At 35.9% G+C, this 23,970-nt stretch overlaps 1 pseudogene; it reads right to left on the reverse strand.

Annotated features, from left to right (window-relative positions):
* Nucleotides 1-23,201: 23,201 nt before the first annotated feature.
* Nucleotides 23,202-23,300, reverse strand: LOC132305619 (small nucleolar RNA R71; annotated as a pseudogene).
* Nucleotides 23,301-23,970: the final 670 nt, after the last annotated feature.

Consider the following 23,970-nt stretch of genomic DNA (forward strand, 5'->3'; position numbering starts at 1 on the left):
TACAAGTTTGCATGATTTAATTATTGTGGTTCATTCCACCTAACGTCTATGTCAAAGGTGAGACTCAAGGAGCATCCTAGCTACCAAGGTCATTTCTAGCATCAATCACCTCATTCATGCAATCTTAGCAACATAGGGTCATGCTTACACAAGGCAAAAATATAGGAGCATGCTTTCACAAAGCAATAACATATAGATTCTCAAGGTAATCAACTTGAAGTCTAAAATGCAACATCAACTAAATATAACAATTTAGCATAATTAGAATATCTAATACCACACATCAAGACATAGGTTCTCTAGGTTATCAACTAGAAATCTAAAAGTGTGTAATAAACTAAATATAGCAATTTAGTATGGATGTACTTTACAACATCAAAATGATTCACAAAAATCATAAAACATAGATGTACTTAATAACATCAAAATGATTCATTAAAATCATAAACATGGATGTACTTAACAACATCAAAATCGCCAATAATCAAAACCACAAGTTATAATATAAACATGATTGTTAACTTAGGATTGAATGCGGAAACAAATAGTGGAAAACTTGGACACCTAAGCTCGGAATTCTGCCGAGACCTCAATGGTTATTCCGGGTACTGACCCGCAGGGAAGACCACCCTAAGTGTGCACTATCTCAATGACTTAAAGGACTCACGTCCCCGTACTAGAGCCAAACCCTAGCCATCTCAACTCAATAATGTTCCAAGATTCCAAAATTAAACCAAATAAGTTCACAACTTATACATAACTTATATAATGCATGAAAACACCTTCCATGCATAAGTAAGTTGAAACCACACAATACATGCCTTAGAGTTTCAATTCTAAAATGACATACATAATGTCAATTACAAAGTGTGCAATTCACTACACATGGCATCAATATATTCCATAAAGAAAACATGTTCTCATGAATATAAATATAACAACAAAGTTGTCCAATGCTCAAAACACAACAAAGTGAATACATAACAAGTTCAAGTCCATGATTTGAATATAGAAACAACTTCTAAAATACCAATAGATCCATGGAGCCATTAGATAGAATATAATTAAACAAAATAATTAAATTCTCTAGATTTCAAATCTATTCCAAATAACCTCAATTTAATCTGTGTTAAACAACATAGCATGCTCATTACATATATCAAGTCAAAAGTACAAAATGAGTAAGACACCTTCATATAGAATTTAATTAATTCAATTTTAATTAAATCTCTAGATTTCAAAAGTTATTTAAATGATCCCAAATTAATATATAACAAGCACCAAATCATGGTCATACCATATCTCAAATCTAAAATGGGATACAAGCAAAACACAATTTACTAGAATTTAAATCAAATTAAATCCATTTAATCTCTAGATTTGAAAACTCATCTAAATCATCTCAAATTAACATATATCAAAGATCAACTCATGGCCATGCCATTTACCAAGTCTAAAATGATTTATATGCAAGATATGATAAATCACTAATTTATCAAATTAGCAAAAGACATGCATACAACTTATAAAAGCATCAATAGCATGCAAGAAACAAAAATATAACCCTATAACATCCCCTACCTCACTAGAGAAGTGTCTCTCTAGAATCCAAGGCAAAATCAAAACAAAATGGCAAACCCTTCTAGGGTTATGAAGAGGAGGATGAGGGGAACAAAATGTATTCCCAAGTTCAAGCTTAGAAATCAGTGGAAGGCTCTCAAAAATCAAGGTCAAAGCTTAAGGCTTTAGGCTCCATCCATAGAGGCTAAGGTTTTCTTTACAAGAGAGGGAGGAAATGAAAAATGATGAAGATGAAGTGTGAGTGGAGGGGATAGAGATCCTCCACTCACTATGTGCTCTTACACTACCCTCACAAACACACTAATGTAAGATCAAATTGTGAGCCCACTTGTCACAAATCCAAGGCTCCATCCTAGGCTAAATCTCAAGCCTACACTTGTCAACCATCCAAGCCAACAAGTGCACCAATCCTAGGCCAACAAGTGGTTAAATCTCAACCCTCCACATGTCGTCATCCAAGGCCTCAAAGTATTTCCATACACATGTCAACAAGTGGCCAATGAGAGTGTGACACTTGTCACACTTTTCGAAAATTGCAAAAATGTCCTTTTTTAAAATATCTCCCAAATTAAATTGCAAAATGATCCCTAAGACGAAAAATAATTAATTTACAGTAATTACACAAAAAGCCCAAAAGTTAGGAAAATTACAAAAAGGTCTTGCATCTATACCCTGTACAAGAAAAGTAAGCACTTAGCATGCTTTTCTACAAAAGTGAAAATACACATAGCATGGAATTTAAATATCGTGGATGCACGCAAAACCGGAATCAAATCCGAACACAAAAAGTGAGGTTATGCTAACAAAGTGACAACCGAGAAAAAGACGAAAGTGAATAGTGTCACAAAAGTGAAAATGTGAAAATGACTCGGTCCTCAAAGGAAGTTGTCAATTCACGGAAAAGTGTCTCAAAAACTATTCCCGAGTACTCAAGATGACACTAAGTGACGAGAAACCGAACTCAGAAAGGAAAAGATCAGCGGAAAAAAAATATCCGTTAAAATTCGAGAAAAGGAAAGGAATGAAAATAACCGGGTCATTACAAAATTAGGTCGTATTCACCTTTTTTGACTTGTTTAGAGTCAAGTTTCTCTCTTAAATTGTGAATTGACCATTTTGCCCCTCGAATAACAAATTTTGTCCTTTTTGACCTTTGTTTCCGCTTTTGCTCTCTTTAGGTCCCGTGATCTCATGAAAGGTCACATTTGTGTCTTAGGAGTGATTCCTATCTCTTAAGACCTTGGTTTATCATTTGCTTCCGCATTTCAGATCCATCATCGGATTAACTTTCGGTTCATCATCGACGCACCGGGTTGAAAAACTTGGGCCATCACACTTTGGGTTCTCATCCCGACGGAGGTGCTGGAAGAATAGAGCGACCAAACACGAATATACTGTGCCATTGGGCGGTGTCATCATAGCATCAATGCCTCACTACTTCATTTTATCAAAGGCCCATTTGCTCAGACTCGGCAAATAAATCAATGTCGAATGTGTACTCCAGCTCCAGCTATTGATTCATAGTTGATCAAGTGTTTTGCACTTTCAATGTCAAATGTTATGTGGTATAACCTAGAGGATATTACAGTTCATTACCTACATTCTCAAAGAGTTTCCAGAAGTTCTACATTCTCAACAATACCATTTCAGAGGGCTGCCAAGGGTTATTAAAGGTTCAGCACTTATGTTACATATCTATTCAGTCACAGGGGCAATTTGGTCTTTCTGCATATGTGTGTGACATTACTACATTGCTAGGAATAGCCACAGGCTTTTATTTAATATGTTACAAACATATATATAAGTTGTAGCACAGAAAAGCACAAAAACATATATATATATATATATATGCTGATATAGTCAATATGAGGGTATTCTAGTCAATTTAGTGTGAAGAACACTTGGCTGTCACATGAGAATGTGGTCCTGCAGAGAGAAAGGTGCATAGCTGTCCATTGGCAATTGTGAGAAAATCTTATCCTCACTAAGGTTTCATTGAGGTCTCTATAAAGGTGTTGTGATAAGTTTTTTGTAATGTATGCCTCTTCCAAAAAGCTAAAGGGCTGTAATATGAGCTGAAAAAACATAGAGAACTCTCTAGACACCAAATGAAGAAATCCTTTTAAGAGTTGATTTTGTTAAGAGAGCTGGATTTAATCTATAAAATGTACTAGCAAGTATATTCAAGTTGAAGATGAAAAGGAGGGCTAGTAGCTGCTGTTTTCTAGTGAAAAATAAGGTTGAGGTGCTGCATTTGGCTTGAGCTGGTATTTGCACTTAAACAAGGTCAAAGCAAGTCAATGTCAATGATTTACTTCTGTTGTTAACATGTGTTTCACTATATTCTGGCTGCAGTTTCATTTGACATCTTAAAACCCTTTTTAAGCATGTGTTTCTGGTTTAGGCACTTGCAATCTGAGGTTATCTTGTTAAACTCAAGCTATTCATTGATTATCTATCATCTAAGCATGTTTAATTTGGTGGTATAAAGCTGATTAAGAGGTGACAAGGTCAAGAATTTGACCATTTCAGTTTTTGGTATAGCAGACCTCATTAGTTAAGTTTATTAATGTTCAAAAGCCTGCTGTGTGCACTGTGTATATGATATAATCAAGCTATTACTGTGATTTTCATCTGAGCATATCTAAAGTGATATTATATAAATGAGAGAACCAAGAACCGAGTTGTGCTATTGCAAAAATTATATTTTAGTCTTGTAAATAGTGTCGCTTCTAAATTTACCTTTGAAGCTTACTTTGAACTATGATTTGATATTTACCTGCTATAAACTGAAAAGTGGTAATTGAAGTATGTGTTATATGATGAATGAGAGTTATGAGAACTAAAATCAAGGAGGTTTAGCCACAAATTTACAGAAGTACCCCTCAAACCAAAATATTGCAGCAGCAGAAAATTAACCTGCTGTAAGCCATTGTTTTGCTGCTATTTGAACTACATTGATGTGTTCTTGTGTGTATACATTGTCTAAGTTTTAGACCAAGTATATTACATCTATTCTAAGCTGTGAAAGCCCTTTGTTGAAGAGAATCTGAACTATCTCAAGGTAGTGTTTGGTAGAACTAAAATTCAGTGATTTAACACTGAAGGTGCTGTTGTGACCTTGCATTTGCTTCTATCTTGCTTTCTGAGATGTTCTTAACAACTGAGCATGTTTATTTGGCCTATTAAGGACTGGGGGAGTGAAGATTGAGCTATCTATGAAGCTACATTACAAAATTATCCTTGAGAGCTAGGAAGCTAAGGTATATTGGTATTAAGGTTGTTGGGTGAATAGATTGAGTTACCTTGCTATTTGAATTGTTCTTATCAGTTGTGCAAGTTTACTTTGGTGATACTCAACTATGGGAGCCATTTACGGGCCTAAACTGAAGCTGCAATATAAAGTGACATCTTTACCCTTGATTTTGGGGTTTTAAGCCATTGTGAAGTGAAATTGTTTTATCTTGCTCCTACCATTGTGTTATTCTTTTATACAAGTTTTTATAAAGATATCAAAGCTGGGAGAAACAAGTGGAGGTCTATTTTGAAGCTACATTATGAAGTTACAGGTTTACCCTTGATTTAGGGTTTAAGCCTAGCGTGTGCAATAATTATCCTACATTGCTTAAACAATTGAAGTTGACATAAGAGTAAGTGTATCTTAGCTGCATAGAGTTGTGGAAGATAAGAGTAGGCCATTCTTGGAGCTTCATTGTGAAGTTACTTCATTACCCTTGAATTTAGGGTTTTGGCCTTTTGGGAGCTACAAGTGTTATACCTTGCTTTTCTACCTATGTTCTACATACAGGCAAGTGTATCTGAATGTGTCAAGGCTATGGGAATCTAGTTTGAGAATCAAGTGAAGCTGCAGTGTGAATTAACAGTTCTATCATTCTTGTTGCAGACAAGTGAAGCTAGGATTTCTTGTGTTGTGGTACTTAAGGTTGTGAGTATTCACTCTTATTTTGTGTACCAGCTTAAGTATATTGTACTTGGTGTGTTAACACCTCTATTCATTGTTGATTAAGCTATTAAAAGCTTTGTGTCTCCAAGCAAAGGGGCTGTGGACGGGGGGATTGCCCGTATGTACATTGTTGAGCTTGTGTGTGTGTAAAAGCAGTGAAAGTCAGTGTCCTAGTGAGTACAAGGTGGTTAGAAAGTGGGGCAGCTAAGTGAGTAACTACTTGCATGCAACAAGTGATAATGGTGTGCTAGGGAGTATGGATTGGTTGTGAAAGCTAGTTTCTATTCTTGTACAAGGATGTGTGTAGTGAGTGAGGCCAAGAACCAAGGTTTTGACCTATTGATAGGGTTTCCTTGTATATCTTGTGTCCATGTGATTTGCTTGATTGTATTAGTTTATATCTTCTATGTTAAGTATGTTTATACTCAAGTGAAAAAGGAAGAAACTACCTAGGACTAATGTAATACCCCTAGTTTTCAAAAGGATATAATTGGAATTTTAAATTTTTATTTCTTGTGCATTTTTATTTGATATTGTGGCTATATGTGTATTTGATTGATTGTTTATTTAATTGTGTGTAAATTGCTTGTTTGATTATGTGATTTAATTGATTGTTTATTTAATTGTGTGATTTAATTGTGTGTAAATTGCTTGTTTGATTGTGTGGTTTAATTGTAATTAAGTTATTAGGCTTAAATGATTAAGTTGTTAGGTTTAAATGATATATTGCTTTATGTTTTATTTTAATTTTATTTTAAAAAGGAGTTGGTTTTGGATAGTAGTAGTAGACCAACTAAATGGGTCATATAAACTACTTGGATGGACCTTCATGGGTAGGGACTATGACCCATGGGTACTGGAGGTGATTATTATTATTATTATTCTAATTAAGAATGATAAGGAGGATTTAGTTATAAATATATATATATATATATATATATACAACTATATTATATTTATAAATGGTTATATTTATATGTAAATATGTCATATGTAAGGGTAGTATTAGTATTACTATAGTAGGATTATTTATTCCTCTTTTCTGTACAAGCCGACTTAGGGTTAAACTAGGATTAGGGTTTTATGTTGTATGTGTATATTATTGCCTATATGTATGTATTTAAGTTGGTAGAGGAGGAGGCTAGGTTTATATGGGAGTTATTTTATACTTAGAAAATAAAAGAGAGAAGAGAAAGAAAAAGAAAGAAACTGAGAGAGGAAGTGTGACGACCCTGATTTTTAGGCCAGTGTGTCCTGCGATGAACCGTAAGGAGGATCCGATAACAGATCCAAGTGCGGAAGCAAAAACAAAAAACAAGACTCTAAGAAGTCAAAGTGACCTTCCATGAGGTCGTGGAACTCAACAAGAACTGATGCGGAAGCAAAAGATCGAAAATATGACAAATAAGCTCCCAGGGGCAAAATAGTCATTTCTAAAAATTGTAGATTCGGGTGCCACCGAGCACACCGCTGGAAGGACAACGAAAAACTAATCATGATGGACTCAAGAATCGCATGATTCGGAGTCCGGACGAAAGAGAAATGGCATGACGAAGAAAAACGAGCACTTAAAGCAAAAAGGGTAAACTGATAATTATCCAGGAAGAACCGGGTACAACCGAGCACACCATTGGAAAGACAGCGAAAAATTAGTCAAGTTAAAAAAAAAATTCACTTGAATCGGAGTCCAGACGAAGGAGAAAAGCCCAAAAGAAGAATTGACGTTGCGGCAACCCGATGAGGGGCCATGGCGCACACGGCACCCATGCGCGAGCCCACCGGCGCGCATGCCGGCGCCCAAAGACATGGCTGGTGGCAGCCCTTGGCTGCTGCTACATTTTTTTTGATCTGCCCAGAACTGAGGCTTGAAACAGAGGTCAAGACGAGTTTTTCTGGAAAAACACGAAGAATAAACCCCACCTAAAATCGAGTTTTCTACCCGACCCCGCGAACGGAATCGAAAAAAACTCACTGTGAAATCCCCAAAATGCCCCTAGATCAAAACTGAACAAGAGGGTCATAATGCTGCTAAATGAAACTGGAAGCTGAAACTTCATGAGGGATTGCCGGCACCAAGACGACATTTTCTGGAAAAACACAAAGAAGAAACCCCCCCTAAAATCATATTTTCTATTCAACCATGTTAAAAGAAGAAAATAAAACTGATGTGAAAGGTCCATAATGCCCCTAGATCAGAATATGCAAAAAAAATGCGAAATGAATTCACAAGAGGCTCAAAACACAAACGGTAAGGTTTTGCCCGAAAACGACCATGCACGCAAACGTAACTTACCTATTTAGATGCACTACAATGGTCCATGGCTTAAAAATATAGCCGATGCAAAATCCGACCCCCCAACGGGCAAAAAGGCAAAAATGGACTTGGAATGGAAAACATGGAATCCAAAAATGTAAAATGGAGTCAAATGACCATTTGGCCCTTGGCCACACTTCATACAAGATTAATAAGACCCTATGAAAGAATGAAAATGGAATTCCCACGCACGATGCAACCATGGTGAAGCAATGACTTGCAATTTTTCAGGGTTTTCATAATATTTCATGAAGTTAAAAAGTTGTATAGAATACAATACACATGTCACTGGCCTCCGGCCTCATCTCATACATGTCAAATACATTGAAAGGAGTGCACTTATGTACACATTACATACATGGAATCAAATATACATATTTTGACATATAAGTCTACAAAATGACATTTCATGCTAACATTTGCATGAAATGGAAACTTGAAAGCTACACGACATCCAAGGAATGCTAGGCTTCACGAACCAAGTCTTCGTACCTGAAATATGCCCCAGTATCATAGGGGTGAGTAACATAAAGCTACTCGTAGGAGATGAGCATGCATCAACCTAGCATTTTACAAATTTATCACCTTAAGGTGAAACATATTAAAGGGGCTCATGCCACCTAACGTCTATGTCCAAGTGAGACTCGGGGAGCATCCTAAGCTACCTTAGAGTCTACGCAACAAGAATCATGATATACATACGTGTATGAAACGAATCATGGTTGGGAAAATCCAAAGAACACGACAAGAAGAATGCTTGAGCATAGATTAACATGAATTGCATTTTCAATACAATTGAACTAGGTCTAGAGTAATCCATACAACATGATAAAAGCATATTTGAATACAAGTTAACAAGAATCACATTATCCATGCAATTCAACAACGAAAGAGCATGTTATACAATGCAACAAGGTTTAAGTTCTCAAAGCCATCAACTTAGAATCTAAAGCACAAAATAACAGTAGTGGTTCATGCCACCTAACGTCTATGTTATAAATGAATCAATAGGATCAATCCTAAGCTTTATTAGAACGTCAAAACACGATTTTCAATATCGATGCAATTTAACCAACATTGGAACTTCCAATACAACGTATAAAGCACAATTTCGCAAAGTTAACATCATGTAACTTAAAATGGAACGACAAATAAGAAACAATAAGTTACAACATCATCTAGTTAACAACTTGAAAATGAAATGCAAAATCAAACAAAGTGGATACTTGGACGTCACGCCGGATCAAATCAACAACATAGTTACTTTAGGGTTACTAGCCCATGGGTAACCTCCCTATGTGCGCACTAGACTATATATAGAGGGACTATCCCCCGTACTAGAACCACGTCCTAGCCATAGCCAAACAACGACATCCCCAAGCAACAACGCATATATCAACAGGAATATGCAAGATAATCAACTATCTACCAAGCACAACCAAATTTGGAAACCTATACAATACATGCTCTAAGTCCACAACTAATATGATGTGATGAATGTCGAATCTTCAGTGTGCAATTCGTTACACGCTATGCATGAATGATGTTAAATACGAAGTGTGCAAATCATTACACAAGGCAACAATAGATTCAATAAGAAAAACATATTCTCGTGAGTACAAACATAGCAACTATGTTATCCAATGTTCAAAACATAACCAAATGAATATACAACAAGTCTAAGTCCATGATTTGAATATAGAAACCACTTCTAAAACACAACTAGATCATGGAGCAAATTGATAGAATTTAAATAGATAAACACAATTAAATTCTCTAGATTTCTGATTCAATTTCAATTAACCTCAATTTAATACATGTTAAAGGGCATGGCAAGGTCATCACCTATATCCATTCTAAAACTCAATTAGGTTGTTAGAACAACAAAGTAGAACTTTAATTAAATCATGCTAATTTAAATCCCAAGGTTCTAAAACAATTTCAGATAGTCCCAATTTAATATATACTAGGAAACAAGTCATGGCTAATACAAATATCAAGTTAAAACCTTAATTAAGCTAATGGGACCACAAAATAGATTTTAATTAATTCTTTAATTAAAATCTCTAGATTTTTAAACTTAACCAAATGCTCTCAATTTAACATATCTTAAACAATATGCCAAGGACTAATGTAATATCACATTACAAGTTTATTTCATTCAATTTAAGACCATGTGCCTTAACCTTTCACTAAAGTTAAATATAAATTAAAAGTTGCAATTCTCATACAATTAATCCCAATTTAATATATGTAAACAACTATACCTAAGCTTAATTTTCTAGCATGCCACAATACAATCCCAAGTTGTATATCACCATAAGGATTAAATCTTAAACATGGAATTTAATTAAATAAAAGGTTTCAAAACCTAACCGAATATTCTAAATCAAATATATGTGAAACTATATGGCATGTAAATCAAGAATATCAAGTCGGAATTTAAATAGAGTGAATAGTGCACTCGGGGCAAATTAATTAATCAAATTAATTAATAATTACTAATTTTCAAAACACATCCAATCACTTTCAAATTCAACTATGTTGGAGAGCATGCTAAGGCCCAATTTAGTATGCTAACACATATTGATTTTAAGCTAGTTAAGGCCATGTGAATTAATCTTTCACCTAAGATAAATATTAAATAAAATCTTTAATACTTATTCAAATGTTCCAATTTTAATACACGACAATGAGCATATCAAGGGGCAATATAAAATCATGCTACATGTTTAAACCAAGTCATGAGCAACTGGGAAAATTAGATCCCATATAAGAAAAATAAATAATAAAATCTCTAGATTTTATATTTAATCATGCAAACAAGTAGTATAAGCATCACAAGCATGCTATATAACAAGAATTTAAACCTAGAACATCTCCTACCTCAATTTGAGATGAAAATCTCAAAAGCCATCAAAATGGAACGGCTCCGAATCCAATGAAACTTTTAGGTTTTGTCGGGGACAACGCCGTGAACATAACCCCCATGAAAGCCCCATCAAAATCATAACTTGACCTCAAAACCAAACTCAAGAAATGGTCAAAACTGAATTCTAATAAGGGGGAAAGGTAGTGCACAGCGAGGGGAACAACAAACGTTAAGGCCGAAGACTTTCCATCAAGGAAAAGTGAACCAAAAGAGGAGAGAGAAGATGGCAGCACCCCTTGGGCTGCCATGGGAGCTCCAGGTCGTGCATGAAGAGGGGAGAAGATGAAAAATGAAATATCTCACCCCCCCTTTTATAGAAATCTCAAAAAGTGCCCCGAACGGGCCCCGCCGTGTCCGAAAAAGTAAAATTTGAGCAGACGCGCTCAAATGGTAAAACTTTGTGAACGGAAAAGATTCAAAATGATAAAATATGAACAACGGAAGGAACAGCATCAAAAATTGAGTCCCGAGTAGAATGTTATGCCCAAAACAAGTTTGGCGAAAACCGGGGCCAGAAACCCTGAAACTGGAAAACATCGACCAGGAGGAAATTCCAAGAGTACACAACTCGACAAAATGTGAAAATGAATCTCGTACAAGGATTCAGGCTCAAAACAAGGCATTTTTGCAATAACTTTCGTTAATTGCACAATGGCCCCTACAAAAAGGGTTAACTGCGAAACTGCCCCAGAATGAAAATATCTTCCAAAAGATATTTTCTTAGATGCCCCTAAAATAAAATATCTTCAAAATATATTTACGAAAAACACCCCAAGAAATGAAAAAGATTCTAAAGAATTGTGCATCCATGCCCCTGTGGACACGGGGAGCAACCAGAGTACCTTCTTGCAAAAGTAAAGATACGTATCTCGAGGAAACCACTCAAGATGAAGGCATGTGAAGTCAAAAACCAACTCCGAGCATGAGAAGTGAGGTTGTGCCAAAAACTGACAAACGGAGATAAGACGAAATAGGGAAAATGACAGAATAAGGAAAAGACGAAATAGCGCATAGTATCCGAAAATTGAAAAATGTGAAAATAACTCGGTCCTCAAAGGAAGTTGTCAATCCATGGAAAAGAGTCTCAGGAACCAATTTCGAGCACTCGAGATGACACTAAGCGGCACGAAACAGAGCTCAGAAAAGAAAATTAAACGAAAAAAATTCATTCGTAAAATTTCAGGAAAAAAGAAAGGAAGGCAAATGACCGGGTCGTTACAGGAAGCTAGGGTTTTGGCCAAGGATTATTAGCCGGACCAAAGAGGAAGGTTGAAGGCTATTCAAGGGTTAGAACCAGAGCAGTAGGAAGCTTGGACGGCAGCCAAGGATCACCGAAAAGAAATTAGGAAGACGACGTTAAGGTTTCAAAACTGAAATCAAAGGCAAGTTTTATTCTTACTCTCTCCCCTTGACTTGTGTTCTGTGCATGCCTAGGTAGTCTCTAGGATTTAAATCGACATTAAAATTGATCTTTTAATCATGTTTGAAGTGAATGGAATTGAACTGAATTGAATCCTATTAAAAACTGTGTTACGGTTAATTTATGTTCTTGATTCAATCTTGTTTTTCTTGAATATAAACTTGTTTTAGTTCATGTTGGTGATGCATAATAAGTTATATAATCTATAGGACATAGATTGAACCCTAGGAATCGTAATAAAATAGTTACAGAGGGTTTAAAAACCACCGATGGTGAAGAAGATGTGACGACCCTAGATTTTTCAACCCAGTGTGTCCTGTGATGACCCGAAGCGGATCCAGAATGCGGAAGTAAGAAACAAGACAACGGTCTCCCAAGGCACAACACACCTTTAAAACCCTAAGATGACCTTCCATGAGGTCACGGAACCCAAAGGAAAAGTGCGGAAGCAAAATAAAGACAAGTTCATAGAGATGTACGTTATCCCTAGGACACAACAATGGACTTTTAAAGAGTTTCAAGGCTCAATGGAAGCAAAACGAAGATAAAGGTATCAAAACCCTACCGCAAGAAGGACCAAGGGTAAAATGGTCATTTTACCCTAATAGGAAGGAATTTGACTTCCAAAAAATCAAATGAAGTCAAAAACATCCAAAAACATCCTTTAGTAATTTCACATGAAGTCCCAAGCCAAAGGAAGAGAAAACCCAAGTGAACCCTATCCCAATTCGAACCAAATCTGACACCCTCTCACTAAAATGAGGATATCTTGAGCTAGGAAAAGAATATAAAACTGAAATTAGTACCATTGGAAATATTATTTTGACGCGATCAATTTAGACTCAAGAACGGACCAATTCGGAGTTGAAACAAAGAAGTTACATTAGATTGAAGTCGGAAGTCCAAAATTGAAATCTCTGGAGGACTTGAACCGGTTTAACATTCTTGAACCGGTTCAACCTTGACAGAAATAGTAGAAAGCAGTGAAAATAGTAGAAATGTAGAAAATTGAGTTCGGAACACGGTTTTTGAGATCAAGATGACATAAATTGTGTTTGGAACGCGATTTTCGAGATCAATATGACATTTTTCAGAAAAATATCGTGAAGAAACTCCCCCTAAAATCACATTTTCTATGTGATGGAGTCTCGAACAGAATTTATTCCCTAAAGTAAATCCCCAAAATGCCCTTAACCAAGATTATGCAAGAAAATTTTAAAATGAGTCCATAGGAGGCTCAAAACACAAACGAAAGGGTTTTTCTTGAAAAGGATCATGCACGCAAACATAAAAAATAATTTTGAGTGCGCGGGAATGGTCCGCAGCTCCCGGAAATGGCTGAGTCCAAAATCCGACCCCCCGACGGCCAAAAAGGCGAAAATGAACTTGAAATGGAAATTTTGAAATCCAAAATCATGAAATGGTTTCAAATGACCGTTTGGCCCTTGGCCATACTTCATACATGATTAATGAGACCCTATGAAAAAACAAAAATGGAATTCCCACACCCGATGTAAACATGGCGAAACAGTAACTTGACATTTTTTAATATTTACATAATATTTCATGAAGTCAAAATTTACATAGAATACAAAATACATGTCATTGGCCTCCGGCCTCATCTCATCCATGTCAAATACAATACAAAAGGTGTATTTATGTACACATTATATATGTGGAATCAAATATACACATTTTGATATAAAGGGCAATAAGTGGCATTTCAAGCCAACCTTTACTAGAATTAAAACCTCCAAGTCTACAATCATCCAAGCAATGAAGAACATCACAAACCAAGTCTTCGTACCTGAACAAAAACCCCTAGTAACTTTGGGGTGAGTAAACAAGTTTACCCGTAGAGAATGAGCATGCATAGACTCGATTTCTTCAGAGATTTTTACATTAACTAAACAATTCAAAAGGGTCATGCCACCTAACACCTATGTCAATGTGAGACTCAAGGAGCATCCTAAGCTACTCATGCATTTGAAATAAGATACACGACATACAAGCATACCGGTTATAAGTGTACTGAACGAAAATGAAAACATGCGAGGTAAGTATACAAATCACAGGTATACTAACAAGATTGGAAACACACAAGGCAAGTATACAAGACACGAGTGTACTAGATGGAATTTTATATACAAGACACAAGTGCACAGTTTCAAGTGTGCTAAATAAAATCCGAATACACGAAGCAAGCATAATGTCTATAAAAGTTAAACAAGTTGGATCATTCCATATAACACGAAAAGATTTTAAATCATCAAGGAATGCAACACTCAAAATTTAAAAGAGTGAAATCAATGACATGAAAAGGGTCATAAGTCTTCAAGGGATAACACTTGAAACTTAAGGATGAAATCAATAACACGAAAAGAATTATACATGAAATCAAGGATGATGCATAATATCTATGCAATTAGACAAGGGTGGAATATTCCATATAAACGAAAAGATTTTAAATCATCAAGGAATAACAACTTAAAATTTAAAGAGTGAAATCAACTAATGTGGGTACTCGGATATCGCCCGGATTAAAACCGTACTCTTGGGATCACTTTAGGGCTACTAACCCATGGGTACCTTCCCCTAGTGCGCACTATAGTATAGGGAGTTCTCTATCTCCCGTACTAGAACCAAGTCCTATCCATGTCAATTCTTGATTGATATCCCAAGTTCCAAAATCAACAAGTCGTGAAAATCAAGATACAATATATATATTCAATGCACTTAGCCAAGTACCATGCACAACCAGTCATGGAGGTCACACGAGATATGCCCTAGGCATTCAAGCTACAATGGCACATCAAATGTCATATAAGTAAATGTGTATGCCAACAAGTCAATTCATAACCTCAACTCGTAGAATACTACCATGCGATCATATAGCAAGTCCCAAATCATAAGTTTGACGAGATTTCAATAGCAAGCATACTTAACTCGATAGATGCATAAAAAGGGAAATTTAATCAACTTAAAGGATTAAATTCTCAAGACTATAAGGCAACTCTAAATATTCTAAGAATAAGATATGTCAAGGATCATGTCAAGAACAAGTTTAATAAGTTACAAGTTCATTTGATACAAGATACAACCATGTGAATCAAATTCCATACAAAGAAGATGATTTAATATAAGTCTCAAAACTTATCCGATTATTCTCTATTTGATACATGTGAAAGAACTTGTTAAGAAAATCATGAATACTAAGTTAGAAACTTAATCAAGTCCATGGAACCATTGTTGTAAATATACCACTAGTATAAGATTAATGATTTAATTATTTATTTAACAACTCATGAATAATTAAATCATTACAATGTAAGGGCGCAAGTTCATTAACCACATTAATGAAGCCAAGATATAATAAGTCATGATGAATGATAAAAATGCAAAAGTCCTATGAATTAGATGTCCAAATCATTAGAACACTAAGTAGAAATTAATTAACCTAATTAATTAATTTCTCTAGAAATCAAAGTTGTCCAAAAATTCTAAAAAAATTTATTTGAATGTCCATTACATGGTGATTACAAATATCACATCAATTTCACAAAGTGAGCAAGATATAATCATGTGGAAATTAATTAATTTAAATCAATTAAATTTCTAGATTTCAAAAGTTATTCAAATGATCTCAAATAAATATATAATAAGGATTCAGTCATGGCCATGCCATATATCAAGTCTAAAATGGAATACAAGCAAGGTACAATTTACTAGAATTTAAATCAAATTAAATTCATTAAATCTCTAGATTTGAAAACTCATTCAAATGGCTCCAACTAATTATATATCAAAGATCAAGTCAAGGCCATGCCATATATCAAGTCTAAAGTGAGTTGTATGCAAACTATAATTCATCGTTAATTTCATAAATTGATATAAAACATGCATACAACTTGTATTTCATACAAAAAAAAACAAATAAAATCACTTGGAAAATAAATTATAACACCCCCTACCTCACTAGAGAAGAGTCTCTCTAGAATCCAAGGCAAATCAACACAAAATGGCTAAGGTTAGGAAGAGGAGGATGAGGGAAACAAAAGTATTCCAAGCTTCATGGTCTAAGGTGAATGGAAGGGCCTCAAAAATCAAGGTCAAAGCTTAAGGCTTTAAGCTTCATCCATGGAGGCTAGGGTTTTCTTTACAAGAGAGGGAGATGATAAAATCAAGTGTGAAAGAATGTGAGTGGAGGAAATAGATATCCTCCACTCACTATGTGGTCTTATACCAAGGTCAACACACACAAGTCTTGGTCAATTGCACAAAAACCCTTCTTTAATAACATAATCCCAAAATGCCCAAAAATAATTGCAAGACTAAATTGTGAGCCTACACTTGTCATATATCCAAGGCTCCCTCCTAGGCTTAATATCAAGCCTACACTTGTCAACCATCCAAGCCAACAAGTGCACCTATCCTAGGCCAACAAGTGAGTGAATCTGCACCCTCCACATGTCATCATCCAAGGCATCAAAGTGTTTCCACACAAATGTCAACAAATGAACTAATGAGAGTGTGACACTTGTCACACTTTTCAAAAATTGCAAAAAGGTCCTTTTTGAAAATATCTTCCAAATTAAATTGCAAAATGGTCCCAAAGACAAAAAATAATTACTTTAAGTGTAATGACCCAGATTTTCACGGATATTTTTTTTCCGTTGTCTTTCCTTTCTGAGTTTAGTTCCTCTTCGCTTAGTGTCATCTCGAGTGCTCTGGAGTGATTTCTGAGACTCTTTTATGTGGATGGACAACTTCCTTTGAGGACCGAGTCGTTTCCGTATTTTTTGTTTTTTGACACTATTCACTTTTCGTCATTTTCCCTATTTCGTCCTTTTCCCTATTTTGTCTTTTCCCCGTTTGACACTTTGTTGGCGTAACCACACTTCTTGTGTTCAAAGTTGGTTTTTGACTTCATGTATCTCCATTTTGAGTGGTTTCCACGAAATACATATCTTTACTTTTGCAAGAAAGTACTCTGGTTGCTCCCGGTGTCCATAGGGGCATAGATGCAAAGTTCTTTGAAATTATTTTCTTTTATGGGGGTGTTTTTCATAAATATCTTTTGAAGATATTTTATTTCAGGAGTTTTTAAGAAAATATTTTTGAAAGATATTTTCATTCTGGGCCATAAGTGCAGTTTTCACTTTTTGAAGGGGCCATTGTGCAATTAATGAAAGTTATTACAAAATGCCTTGTTTTAAGCCTGGATCCGTGTACGGGATTCATTTTCACATTTCATCGAGTTGTGTACTCTTGGAATTTCCTCCTGATCGATGTTTTCCAGTTTCAGGGTTTTTGGCCCTAGTTTGCGCCAAACTTGTTTTGGGCATAACTTTCTTCTCGGGACTTGGTTTTTGACGCCGTTTCTTCCGTTATTCATATTTTATCATTTTAAATCTTTTTCATTCACAAAGTTTTGCCATTTGAGTGCGTCTACTCAAATTTTACTTTTTCGGACCTGGCAGGGCCCGTTCGGGGCACTTTTTGAGGTTTCTATAAAAGGGGGGTGAGATATTTCATTTTTCATCTTCTCCCCTCTTCATGCACGACCTGGAGCTCCCATGGCAGCCCAAGGGGTGCTTCCATCTTCTCTCTCCTCTTTTGGTTCACTTTTCCTTGATGGAAAGTCTTCGGCCTTAACGTTTGTTGTTCCCCTCGCCGTGCTCTACCTTTCCCCCTTATTAGAATTTAGTTTTGACCATTTCTTGAGTTTGGTTTTGAGGTCAAGTTATGATTTTGATGGGGCTTTCATGGGGGTTATGTTCACGGCGTTGTCCCTGACAAAACCTAGTAGTTTCTTCGGATTCGGAGCCATTCCATTTTGATGGCTTTTGAGATTTTCATCTCAAATTGAGGTAGGGAATGTTTTAGGCTTTTGTGTGTGTTGTATTGAGTGTTTAGCATGATTATACAACTTATATATATGCCTTGTATCAAATCTTGAAAGTTATTAATTTTTATTTCTTTGTATAAGATTTAAAATTCATGATGATATATAACTTTGATTTGAATTGTGGCATACTAGAAAATCTAGTTTTAATATGTTTGTTAACATATATTAAATTGGGATTAATTAAATAAGAATTGTTCTTTTTAATTAATATTTATCTTTTGTGAAAGATTAAAGTGCATGGCCGTACCTTACATGAAATTAAGTTGTAGTATGCTTCTAAATTAGGTTTTGGCATGTTGTTTAACATACTTTAATTTGAGAGCATTTGGACAAGTATGAAATTCTAGAGATTTTAATTAAAATGATTAATTAAAATCTAATTAAGGGTTCCGTTGGCCTAATTGAGTGTTTAGCTTGATATTTGTGATAACTATGACTTATGTACTAGCATATGTTAATTTGGGACCATTTAGAGTTGTTTTAGAATTGAGAGATTTAATTATCATGATGTAATTAAATTCTACCTTGTTGCACCGTTGATTGAATCATGTAATTGACATTGATATTATGTTTAAGGCATGATTTTAGGCTTATAATGGAATTATGAGTTTATGTTCCAATATTGAATTATATTGTTACAGCGTGTAACGAATCGCACACTAAAGATTCGGCATGTGATGTTATTATAGTGCGTAACGAATCGCGCTCTGAAAATTCGACATTGGCATCCTATAGTAGTTGTGGATTTAGAGCATGTGTTGTGTGGTTACAACCTACTTGTGCATGAAGGTAGTTTTGTGTACTATTTAATACGTATATAAGTTGTTAACTTATTTATTTTGGAGTTGCTTGTGACATTGTTAAGCTGTGATGGCTAGGGTTTGGCTCTAGTACGGGGACAAGAGTCCTCTAAGTCAAAAGTTCGCGTTTTGGGTAGGCTGCCTGGGGGTTAGTAGCTCCAAATTAGCCCTATAAAGTTCGCGTGTTGGGTAGGCTGCTTGGGGGTTAGTAGCTCCAAATTTGCCTTGTCTCGGCGGAAATTTGAGCTGTGATATCCAAGTCTTCCACTATTTGATTTCGCATTCAATTCCAAGTTGAAAACCAATGTTTAATTGTGACTTGTGGTTTTGGTAATTGGCGATTTGATGTTGTTAAGTACATCCATACTAAATTGATATATTTAGTTGATTTCACACTTTTAGATTGCTAGTTGATAACCTAGAGAATCTATGTCTTGATGTGTGGTATTAGATATTCTAATTATGCTAAATTGTTATATTTAGTTGATGTTGCATTTTAGACTTCAAGTTGATAAACTTGAGAACCACTGTGTGTTTCCTTATGTAAGCATGCTCCTATGTTGTTGCTTTGTATAAGCATGACCCTATGTTGTTAAAATTGCATGAATGAGGTGATTGATGCTAGAAATGATCTTAGGTAGCTAGGATGCTCCCTGAGTCTCACCTTGACATAGACGTTAGGTAGAATGAACCACAATAATTAAATCATGTCACTTGTAAAACTTTAGGTCGATGCATGCTCATTTCCTACGAGTAGCTTTATGTTACTCACCCTTACGATACTGGGACATATTTCAGATATAGGATATAAGATTGGAGATTGCAATTGCTTAGGTGATTTGCTGAGTTGAGCTTCTTTAGAAGCATTCTTGTTCACATACAAGTGTTAGCATGTTCATGATTTGTCTATGAAATGTAATTTTTCTAACTTGGAGGTTTGACATGTCAAATGTTGTAAATGTATTGTAATGAGGCCATAGGCCATTGTAGCACATCTATTTTATCATATTACATACACTTGCATGCTCACTTTGGCGAACAATACCTTCCTTGATGAAACAAAAACTCTAAGTAGCATTTTTAGAAAGTTTTACCCTATTCTGTTCTAGGGGCATTTCGGGTATTTCACAATGCGTTTTTTTCATTTTTCCTTGCAAGTCATGTAAAAAACTCAATTTTGAGGGGGTTTCTTCTTTGCATTTTTCCAGAAAGCATCATCTTGGCCCTCAAAAATCAATATTTTTCCGAAAAATCCTTGTTGCCAGGTTTTGCAAATTTTTAGTACAAATGTAGTTGGTACTATTCATCGACTTTTTTTTGAAAATCATCACGATCGATCCGAAACTTTCGGAGGTCTTGTGGGTGTATTTTAAGATTGCATTTTCAATTTAGGAAATTTAAAAACCTCCCGAAGCCCTATTTCCAAAACTTGGGCAGTAGCTCGGAATAGTTTTTTTCCTCTTGACCTGATTTTCTTGAGGGCATTCTGGGCATTTTACAATGCATTTTTTTTGTTTCTGTCTGCTAATGGGGTAGGAAAATTGATTTTAGGGGGGGTTTCTTCTTTGAGTTTTTCCAAAAAAGTCCGTTTAGATGCCCTTTTTTACTCTCAGTTGCAGCAGTGGTGGGTTGTCCTTGTCGGGCCGCCACGACATCATTTTTGTTTTTGACCTTTCTCCCCCGTCCGAACTCCAAATTGAGTAAACTTTTTTTTGAACTTGACTAATTTGTCATTGCCTTTCCAGCGGTGTACTCGATTGCACCTGAATCCACTTTTTGTAAAATGACCATTTTACCCCTAAATTCTTTTTGTCCGTTTTTGAAACGACACTTCTACATTTGTTTCCTTTGGGTTCCGTGACCTCATTGAGGGTCACATTGGTGTCTTAGAGACGCATTGTATCTCTAGAGACTGTTGTTTCACCTTTCGCTTCCGTATTTCGGATCCATTATCGAGTCATCTTTTGGTCATCACTGACATACCGGGTTTACAAAACTTGGGCCGTCACATTAAGTAATTACACAAGTAACCCCAAAAACAAAAAAGTTTCCAAAAAAAAGTGTGCATCCACACCCCTAAGGAAGAAAGTGCACAAATGGCATGCATTTCTAGGAAAGTAAAAATACACATGGCATGGAATTTAAATATCATGAATGCATACAAAACTGAAATCAAATCCGAACATGAAAAGTGAGGTTGTGCCAACAAAGTGGCAACCGAGAAAAAGACGAAAAATGAATAGTGTCAAAAAAGCGAAAATATGGAAATGACTCGGTCCTTAAAATAAGTTGTCAATCCAAACGAAAGAGTCTCAAAAACTATTTTCAAGCACTTGAGATGACACCCAGTGACGAGAAACAAAAATCGGAAAAGAAAATTAAACGAAAAAAATTTATCTGTAAAATTTGAGAAAAAGGAAAGGAAGGAAAATGACCAGGTCATTATAGAACAGGTCCGGAAATAGGATGCAGCTATCTGTGAGAGAGAGAGCCAGCTCCACAGAGCCGGCTCCTAAGGTTAGGGAGCTGGCTCCCTTTGTAGGGAGTTTGCTCTCTCATTTTGAGAGCAAGCTCTTTTGCATAGTAACTTACGGGATTTTTTTTAAAGTATGGTGATGAGTGCTGAAAAATGCGCATTTAAACCGCTTAAGCTTAAGTATTCTAGAACCTTTATCTATCTTATTTTCCTATCTTATATTGATTTCATATTATTTCCATTTTCAGTACTTATCCCCAAAATAAGCTAACTCAACCAAATAAGAGCAAAAATGAAGCAATTCTGGGATGAATCAAAGAAAAGAGCAAAGTAAAGCAAAACGAAGCAAAGGGTGGAATTTCAGCAACTTCGATCGATCTCAAGAAAAGTTCGATCGATCCAACTTTCATCTATCTCAGCACTCCAAGATAGATCCAGGCCATGATGTCATCTTCAGAGATCCTAAAAGTTCGATCGATTCAACATCATTCTCTGATCAATCGAACTTTCTTGTCCTTATCCACATATCAGATCTTATGTAGCTGTACCACCCTACCAACCACTTTTATATGATGCCCACTTGACCCTAATTTCCAAACTCAAAGTGTTGTGCATTATTTGTGGAATTAATTAGGAATTAGTACTCTTTTGATCGTGTCTTTAGCTGGTTTTCAATTTTTGTTACTTATTGTGTTTATTCTTGTTTGACTATGAGTATTAAGCTAGGAAACAAGCAAATGAGCATCCAAGCAAATAAGCTAAGCAAGTAAGGAAAAAAGCTAAAATAAAAAAAAAAAAAAAAAAAAAATTGCTGAGCTAAAAGCTAAAAATTTGGAGTTGAAGTGCTAAAGGACCTTTGTGAGATTTTTCTTACTCAAACCCTTATTAAATCGTCGGCCCACGTGGAGGCTTGTATTTTAATTCTTAGAAAAATCGTGAGCCCGCGTGGAGGCTATTTACTTTTCTTGCATATTGTTGATAGCATGGGAGTATGGGAACATTGTATGTGGAGGAAGGTTGTCTATTGTTGACTTATTGTGAAGGTGAAGTTTTTGTTGTTATTGATTGTTGTGTTGTATTGTGCATGCATGGTCGTAGATCATTGAGACCCACTCTTGTCCCTTTAAATTTTCATCTTGAATCCATTGTTCGAAACCCTAAGGGAAGAGGTAGTTCTAGTTAATCCATTTCATCAATGGAAGGACACAATGAGGACCATGTGGAGAACCTTAGTCACATAGACCAACAAGGTATCCTCCACCCCAATGTGCATCATGATAACATGCAAGTTCCATTAGGCATGCTGAGACCATTTGTTCATCCACCACAACAACAAGGCCAAGTTCCATTGGGAATGCCAAGGCTAATCTATGCTGCACCACCTCCCATCATTCAAGGCAATCAAGGTGCCTATGTTGCACCTCCAATTGCTAATCCTCCCCTTGCTTTAAGAGATCACTATGTGCCTAATGAATATAATGCACCCACATGCATTCAATTACCACCATTTAGAGCACACCACTATGAAATCAAACCACAAACCATACAAATGCTTCCTAACTATCATGGACTTCCAAGTGAAGAACTTTACAAGCATTTGGATGAGTTTCTTGAAGTATGTTCCACCGTAAAATACACAGACACGCCGGAAGAGATCTTAAGGCTTAAACTTTTTCTATTCACCCTTAAAGACAAGGCAAAATATTGGTTTAACAATCTTAGGCCTTTTTCAATAACTTCTTAGGCAGAAATGCAACAAGAGTTCTTGAAGAAGTACTATCCGATTTCTAAGACCAATGCCATAAGAACTTCAATTAGGGAATTTTCACATAGGGATGGGGAAACATTTCATGAGGCATGGGAACGCTTTAATGAATTGCTTAGGAAGTGTCCACATCATGACATGCCCAAATGGCAATTAGTTCAATATTTCTTTGAGAGCTTATCGAATAATTACAAGGGCATGGTTGATGCTTCCATGGGTGGCTCTTACATTGATATGCATGAGGATGATGTGTGGCGTCTTTATGAGAGCATGAGTGAAATTTCTTTGCATCGTACTTTATCTTCAAAGAATGGTAAAAATTCTAATGGTAGGAAGAGTGTTGGCTTACATCAATTTTTGATCAATCAAAACTCGACGAATCAAGTATCTTCTTTCCCTAACCATTCTCATCATGCATCTAATGAGATATGTATGACTTGTTCAAGTGTTTTACAGTCTACTTCCAATTATCCCCATAGACATGTGCAAAGTGAGCATCATGAACAAGCAAATGTTGTTTTTACTAATCAAGGGAACAATCCTTATGGCAATCACTACAACCTATTTGGAGGAATTACCTGAATTTCTCTTGGAAAAACCAAGGGGAGGGCTCAAACCCTTCCCAAGGTGGTTTTCAAGGAAAGTACATTCCACCTCCAATGCAAGGCCAAGGTTCCCAAGGTTTTAGATCATCATACCAATCACAAGGAGACAAATTCTCTAATTCTCATTTTCCTAATCAACCATCATATTCCCAAGGAAATATTAGAAGTCCCGCTTTTGAAGAGAAAGGTTTGACCGCTTTGGGCA

Source organism: Cornus florida, unplaced genomic scaffold (assembly GCF_030987335.1).
Source record: "Cornus florida cultivar Cherokee Brave unplaced genomic scaffold, ASM3098733v1 CherokeeBrave_3.0.0_Hap2_Chr04, whole genome shotgun sequence".
Taxonomy (NCBI): Eukaryota; Viridiplantae; Streptophyta; class Magnoliopsida; order Cornales; family Cornaceae; genus Cornus; species Cornus florida.